Source organism: Barbus barbus, assembly GCF_936440315.1.
Source record: "Barbus barbus genome assembly, chromosome: 32".
Lineage (NCBI taxonomy): Eukaryota > Metazoa > Chordata > Actinopteri > Cypriniformes > Cyprinidae > Barbus > Barbus barbus.
Window position 1 is genome coordinate 15,630,469 of NC_136760.1, and position 8,706 is coordinate 15,639,174.

Consider the following 8,706-nt stretch of genomic DNA (forward strand, 5'->3'; position numbering starts at 1 on the left):
TGATAAACGGTATATTTGGAGGAAAAAGGGCAAAGCTTTGAAGCCTCAGAACACCATCCCAACTGTGAAGTATGGGGGTGGTAGTATAATATTGTTGGGCTGCTTTGCTGCAGAAGGGACTGGTGCACTTCACAAAATAGATGGCATCATGAGAAAAGAAAATTTTGTGGATATATTGAAGCAACATCTGAAGACATCAGCCAGGAAGTTAAAGCTTGGGCGCAAATGGGTCTTCCAAATGGACAATGACCCCAAGCATACCTCCAAATTAGTTACAAAGTGGCTTAAGGACAACAAAGTCAAGGTATTGGAGTGGCCATCACAAAGCCCTGATCTCAATCCCATAGAAAATTTGTGGGCGGCACTGAAAAGGCGAGTGCGAGCAAGAAGGCCTACAAACCTAACCCAGTTACATCAGTTCTGTCAAGAGGAGTGGGCCAAAATTCCAGCAAACTATTGTAGAAAGCTTGTGGAAGGATACCCAAAACGTTTGGCCCAAGTGAAACAGTTTCGGGGCAATTCTACCAAATACTAAGGAAGTGTATGTATACTTCTGACTTTGAAAGTGATAAAAAAAATATATATATAAAATTCTCCCTCACTCGATTCTGACATTTAACAAATGCAAAAAATATGTTAATATTTATTGATCTAAAACAGAAAAAGTTTACTCTGATTTAATGTTTGACAGTAAAGAAAAAAAAGTTTTTGTTTTTTTCTGAAGTGTATGTAAATATCTGTTTTCAACTGTATATAGGATTGTTTATAAGAATTAATATATAGTTTGTTAATTCTTTAAAAATGCAGTCAAATTATATTACTAATTATTTCATAATCAAATGTAACAATCACATTGTTTTCTTCACTTGTGTGGATTTGTTTAATTTCATATAGTATCAACCCAGTACTTGAATTAAAAGTCTGCACCTCTGAGATTCTACAATCCCAAATGTCAAAAGTTTTTATAAATCCAGTAGTTTGTCTAATCTTCAAGCCTGGATTAAGCCATCTGTTATGATGGAGACCTCATAGGACCTTTGATGGTTAGCAATTGTTTGACTGGAAAGTGAGAGTGTTTCAGTGAACTACACTGGAAGTCAGAGGATCTAGAGAAACATATATTACCATCATAGAGCGATTCCCAGGCACATCTCTCTGTTTTATTGTCTTTTTATTGCTTTGGATAGATGACAGAGAGCAAGAGCCCTATTTGTAATGTGATGTGCATGTGCAAAAAGATTCAATGTTGATTCAATTATGTTGGCCAATCAATCATTTTCCAGGAGCAAAACAAAGAAAGAAGCGGAAAAGTTGCAGTCTGGCCCAACTTTTCTTTTTTTTCTCTTTAGAACTAACCTCATTTGTTTGATAACTGACTGTGTAATTGAAAAAACTGTTTTGCTGTCATAAGACTTATTTAGAGATAAGGCCTCTATCAAACTCTAGTTCTGGTCTTTGGACTCGTTTCTCCTCGCTTAAAGACCACTGAGCTCTCTTAATATGTTGTAAAGTGACTCCTGCTCACCACAAGTCTCCTGCCATGGAGTTTAAATCCAGACATCAGGGTTATATCAAAAATACAAACACAAAGTCGTTTAAAAATTAGTGAGTTAGGGAGCAAATCAGTGTATGAAGGGCCAGGGGCCTGCCTGTGGAAAGTGTCCGTCAGCATTCGGATTTATGAAGCCATCATAGCACTCGTGTATGAGTGCTGCCCCAAAATACCCACTGGCAAAGTGATGCCACATTGCCTGCCAAGTTTACATGTGTAATTGTGGATTCCCTAAGAGAAAATATGTCACATTAAGTGTAAGAGAGAGTGTGTGTGAGTGAGAGTGCAACAATTATTAAACCTGTCATTTGGCCATAGGCATGAGGCCGCAGGTAATCACAGCCATATGCTGATATTCAGACCAACAGCACGACTGCAAGTGTATTACTTTTATACAAAACACAATAAATTCTACATTTTAGACATAATATTGCTAGTTATATTTTGCTCCACCCATAAAAATATTGCCAAAAGCAGCCAAAACAGAATTAACTGCTTTTTTTGTTTTGTTTTGTTCCTGAATTAGTGTTTTTGAGCTAATTATTTGAGTGAATGATTCAATGACTCATAAAAGCACCAAGGCTGCATCCAAAAAGGTACTTCTTTTGAACAAGCAATTGCTTTGTGACCCTTAGAATATATGTTTTATATTGTATGAATGTGTGTAGTATGAATGTAATCTGAACATAATACATTAATCATGGCCTCATGTATGGTGGCTGCGAGGCGTTGCAAATGAAAAAACACATGCAAATAGATAAAAACACCAGCAAATTAAGAAAACATCTTCATCAGTTTGATGCCACATGCTGCAAATACTCACAACACAACCAAATACAGAAGCGTGCTACAAATATGCACAGACCACATCGCAAATATTTAAGTGAACCGCAACAAGTGACGAACCTGTCTATCAGCCTCTACTCTTTTTGTTTATTTTAACATCCTGATCATATGATTCCTTAGCTTTTTTGGATATTATATTAATATACTGGGTATTATATACAGTAGTTGTGTATTTCATCAGCATATTTAGCCAAAATAAGCTGATGAAATACACAATTACTGTAACTGTGGAACGTTATGTAAGCTGACTAACTTCCTTTACAAAAATTAAGCATGGTTTCATTGTAAAAAATAAAAAACATGGTTACTATTATTAAACCATGGTGACCACAAATAAACCATGGTTTTGCTACACCATAGTTTAACCATGGTATTTGTGCAGATGTGGTTATACAAATGGCAATCAATGGTTACACTTTTACTGTAATACCATGGTTCATTTTCATACGGGTTGTTGGGGTTCCCTTGAAACATTTCTGTTGTGGTCTGTGCTACTTGCAATGCTTTTCTGTATTTGGTTGCATTGTGTGTATCTGTAGCACATTTCTGTATTGGGTTGTGTTGCTTGTATTTGTAGCGCATTTCTGTATTTTGAGTATTTGCAGCACATGTTGTCAAACCGATGAAAATGCTTTCTTAGTTTGCTGGTGCTTTTTCTATTTGCATGTGTTTTCTTAAGTTGCAGCACGTTGAGCACTCTCAGCCACCATACTTATGTGTCAATTGGATGCTCACTATGAAATCTTGCCAAAAGTAGTAAGTCATCTGTTGTGTTTAGCCTACTACTGTATATAGTTGGAAAATATGCATATTGGATGCATCAATTGTCTTGTTTCTTTCCTAAATAATTCAGCATTTCTGAATGACTTGTTTGAGTGAATGATTCAATGACTCACTCATAAAGGCAGTAACTCATTGCTGAAAGTGTTTTGAACAAATTGGTTGAATAAATGATTCAGTGACTCACTCATAAAGACAATTACTGGATGTAACCCGCAGAAAAATCTTACACACTGAAAATGTTATATCCGCACTCTCATATAACTCCCCTGTTTCACCCTGCTATGGTTAGGCTTCAGATTAGGTGTGAGAGGAACTGAGAGCGAAGCGTTCACGACTGATATATTACAGACATAGAGATAGTTGAACTAACAGCAGCTCAGGAAAGAAAAAGGGAGACACTGAGAGCAAAGTGAATTGAGGTTTTGTATTACAGATGGTAATTTGTAAATCATAAGCCCCATTCAGAGGTCACATTTAAAACACTGTGACTCTAGGCGGATGGAAACTTTTGTCTGTAATATTTCATCGTGATATGATGCGCTAATATATGTTACTGTCAGTTTAGTTGTAAATATTGTCTGCCTGAAAACATTTGGCAAGCGGACATAGGCATCTAATATGATTTCTGTGTATTTATCATTGTATAGTCTAGAATACATCACAAAACGTACCTAGAGACCAATATTTTGAGTTGGAGTCTAGACGGTTTGTTTATTGACAACAGTAGGTTTATCCAAAGTGGAGTCATCGCTGTTACCTTTCAATTTTTTAAGAACTTTCTTTTGACTCCATGCCGCACACATGCACACATGTAAATGAAGAACACTTCATCAACAGTGTATCGGAGAATATGAACGGCTGAAGCGCGTGAGGACGTTGCTTTCTTTCTCTAGCTGTCCCTCTCAGCCAAACCGCATTCCAGCTGCAGCTGCCATCCCTTCCATCTGCTCTACTGACGCGGTTCCACTTCACTGTACTGAGGAATTTATTTAACTTTCGGTTTAGAAATATTAGACAGAGAAACATGGGCCCTGAGGTTTCGCCCCCTCCTCTCCGTGTCTTTTATGTTTGATCTTGTCATTATGTGCTGTGTGGTTGGGGCTCCTGATTTGTAATATATTTCTGCTGTCATAACCACTCGTGGCATGGCACTTCTGACCTGGCAAGGACTGATCCAGTTCAGACATGAAAGTCAGTTATTCTAAACAAAACACAGGAGTATAGCAGCGAATATACTTGATTTAAGAAAGGAGAAGTTTAGATTCAGATTGTTTATCTTTGTCCTGTTTCATAGCGAACAAAGGAAGAGAATATAAACTTACATAGAACTTACATTATTAAGTCAAAATTAAAGTAATGATCTAATACTCTAAAATAGTGTTTCCCAAACTTTTGTCTCATTTAAAAACCACAACCCAATTTCTGAGGCTTAAGTAGCCCTTCACTGACAACCAAAATTTTCTTTTAACTATTTATACTGCTAACAATATTATTATTGTTATTAATTTATTTTTTAAAAACACTAGACACTAAAATACCTCAATGTTACTGTTTTTATTCTTGTTATTTTCCATTGCACTCAAATATACAATTTGAAGTCTTCAAAATATTGCTTTTGTTTTCTATTTTACAGTTTGTATCTCCCATGTGAGTAACATGCATAAGATATGAAAAATTTCCTTTGATGCCTTGAAATGCGTACTTGCAAGGGTTAGTGTTTTCTCTTTTTTCTTTTTCTTTTTTTTTCTTCTCAAAAATATGTCCGTATCACTCCTCTGTATTCCCTAGGATACAATGAATGAATAAATCAATCAATCAATACATATACTTTTAAATAGAACTTAAACTAGATTATTATTACTATTATTATTATTGTAACACTTTAGTATAGGGACCAATTCTCACTAATAACTAGGTGCTTATTTGCATGCCTATTCTTAAAATATTGGCTGTTTATTAGTACTTATAAACCACATATTCTGCATGACCATATTCTCCATCTCTAATCCTACCCAATACCTAAATTTAACAACTACCTTACTAACTATTAATAAGCAGCAAATTAGGAGTTTATTGAGGCAAAAGTAATAATTAATTGCAAGAATCTTACCTTAAAATAAAGTGTGACCATTATTATTATTATTATTACTATTGGTTTAACAAAATCTATTCTCATGATATAGCCTCAGATTTAAAGTCATACATCTCCTTTTTGGGCCAAAACACGTTCAGTGTGAGTGGAAATTCCAGTAGTGTCTGATTAATCCCTTTTCCGTAAAACATTTCTGTTATATGTCTTCACAGGGCGCTACACAAAGCAGCATATTGTGCATTTGTATTTTAATAACACGCCTTTGAAACCACTTATTTTCTCTCTTAACATTTCTTGTGGTTTCTTGGAGGTTCACAGTATGAATTAAAGACAGGAAATGTTTTGAGCACCTCAGGTTAGTGCGCTGAAGTACGGCCACAGAAACACGCTTGCATCCGTGCTGCTCTGAAGAGTGAAGTCTTAGCCAGAATAAAGGAAGGAGTGAGATTCCTTGAAACATCTGTGAATCTGGAAGAATAATAAGAGCTACAGGAAAACAATGCCAACTACCACCTTCTCCTCTCAAATGAAAACAAAAAAAATCTAAAGGAAATAATCCATTAGGAAACATAATGCAGTGGATCAAACTTCTTATCTGTGACTCAGACTATTGTAGTTTTTGTGGCATTTATCCACATAAAAGATGTTAAAGAAAAATCTTAGAATATATTACATTTCTAAGGTCAATCAAGCTCCGGTTAAGGAAAAAGTTCTCTTATGGCTTTGAAAAATTGCCCTGTTTTTGGAAATCCTATTAATTAGGTTGGTCATTTAAAAAAAAGGAATTTTCTTATGCTTTTATGCTTAATCAGAACACAATAAAACCAGTGATATTGTAAAATATTATGACTAGTTTAAATATATTGTAAAATGTAACTTATTCCTATGATGACAATTCCAATTTTTCAGCAGACATTACCCCAGTCTTCAGTATCACATGATCCTTCAGAAATCATTCTATGTTGATTTGGTATTCAAGAAATGTTTGTTATTATTATCAGTGTTGAAAACTGCTGTTTAATTTTTTTTTTTTTTGTGGAAAACACAATGCATTTTTTTCTTTGATTTTGTTAGGGGGCAGTCGTGGCCTAATGGATAGAGAGTTGGACTTGTAACCCGAAGGTCATGGGTTCGAGTCTCACGACTCCGGCGTACCACGACTGAGGTGAGACCCTTGAGCAAGGCACCGAACCCCTCAACTGCTCCCCGGGCGCCGCATTGATGGCTGCCCGCTGCTCCAGGTGTACCTGGATGGGTTAAATGCAGACTTCCCTTTGGGGAAGTCGTGGCCTAATGGTTAGAGAGTCGGACTCGTAATCGAAAGGTTGCGGGTTCGAGTCCCCGGCCGGCAGGGATTGTAGGTGGGGGGAGTGAATGTACAGTGCTCTCTCCACCCTCAATACCACGACTGAGGTACCCTTGAGCAAGGCACCGAACCCCCAACTGCTCCCCGGGCGCTGCAGCATGGCTGCCCACTGCTCCGGGTGTGTGTTCACTACTCACTGCTGTGTGTGTGCACTTGGATGGGTTAAACGCAGAGCACCAATTTCGAGTATGGGTCACCATACTTGACAATACGTCACGACTTTTTTATACTCATTTTTTTAAAGTATTAGTGCCTAACAAAGGGAGTAGCACAGACATGCAAAAAGTAAATGATTTATGAAAAGGAGTTATGTATTCTGGCATAACTGTGTAAATATAAGGTTTTATCATATTTTATAAAAATACATTTAATTATCCAGTTAAATGAGAGATTCTCCTGCCACCTGTAGGATAAATAATGTCTTTGTGATAGGGCTGTCGATTAATTGCGATTAATCGCATCCAAAATAAAATTTTGTCTGCATAATATATGTGTGTGTGCTGTGTGTATATATATATATATATATATATATATATATATATGTATGTATGTATAAATACACACACATACATGAATATACATACATAAATCAATTTTATATATATATATACTCATTTATACATATATACTCATTTTCTTTGTTGTGTATAATGGACAAAATATGTAATGAATGTTCATTTATAATCAGTATAGGGTTGGAATATTATCTCAGTGGCTAGTCAGTGCTCAGGTTCTGGACTCTGTATCTATGTCTCCATACAGGCAACTGATAATTAATGAACCAACAGACCATCGAGGGAAAGTAACTAATTATTCCAATATGGGACACGGGTCAAATTTCTTCATCTGACTGAAGCACTTTTTCCATGTTCAGATGATTTTTGGGATTTCTTTGTGCTCAGGATGTGTGTGTGTGTGTGTGTAGTGTTTGACAGCAACTTGGACCCGGTGTCTGATGAGAAGGGTGGAGAGACGTCTGGAGTGTGTCACACAGCTGGCCGGCCCAGCATCCCAACCTGTTCACCTAGATAATGGGTGAGATCCACAAAACCTGCTCAAACATTTCAGCAAACGGCCTCGATGGAAAGTTGTGCTCAGAGCACTAGTCTTTGCCAGCCTGCTTAGAGAGAAACCAGGGAACAGAGGAGAGACAATAGTAGGACAGAGAGAGCTAAAGAAAGACAAGAGGACTTGATTTGTGCCAGTGGCCTTTATGGTGGAGGTCTGATCATGATGTGATCTGAAAGCCATCCTCCCTCAGATTTTTTCAGTCCATCAGCATCCCATTAGATTTATAATATTATAATATAACAGTATAACAATACCTCATAGAAGTTTTACATCCTTGTTTATGTGTATTAAATACTAAAAAAATAAAGTATTTCTCTCTCTCTTATTCTGTTCCTCATGCCTCACCCGCATTCTGCATGACTGGCATGTTTAACCATGGATTCCACATTATGTAGAACCAGGCCAAGCAGCATGCTAGAACCATTAACGTGAAAAGGGATGCTGGAGTAGTTGAGCGAGATAAATCAGGACAGAGATTAGAGGCTAAACAGTCAGGAAATCTTGGTGGCTCTGTTTGTTTTTATTCATCTTTCATTCATTGTTGATATTCTCTCTCTTGTGTTGATGTTCTTTTGTCCGTTTTTTTAGACCGTTCATTTACAACAAGGTTAGCAAGAGTGTGTGTGGGCGCTGTATGTATTGTAAAACACATGAATGTCTGTGCTTTATAGAACAAAAATATCTTGCTAAATAACATTTTATTTTAGAAAGTGCACCCTTTAATACAAAATACCTCAAGAAAGTCATTCCAGACGAAACTTGGGTTTTGACATTTTTTATCTAAAGCAATGATGATTTTTGTTGACTTGAGTTTCTAAATACTTGTTTGTGAGAGTGTATATGGATAGATGCTTTAGTTTGAGACCTAAAAAACATAAAATGGGTTTTCGTATCTCCAGCCTGATGCTGTTGTCAAGGTTCGTGGATCAGCCTTAAGAATAACTTTGTAGTGTAAATGAAATGCACATTAATGCTTCACTTTGTTCAGACGGCGGA

General features: G+C 36.6%; 1 protein-coding gene across 1 annotated transcript in view; it reads left to right on the top strand.

Moving 5' to 3' along the window:
* Window positions 1-8,706, top strand: part of LOC306852387 (ras-related protein Rab-18-B-like) — a 43,400-nt gene that overhangs the window by 16,420 nt on the left and 18,274 nt on the right. The window lies entirely within an intron of this gene.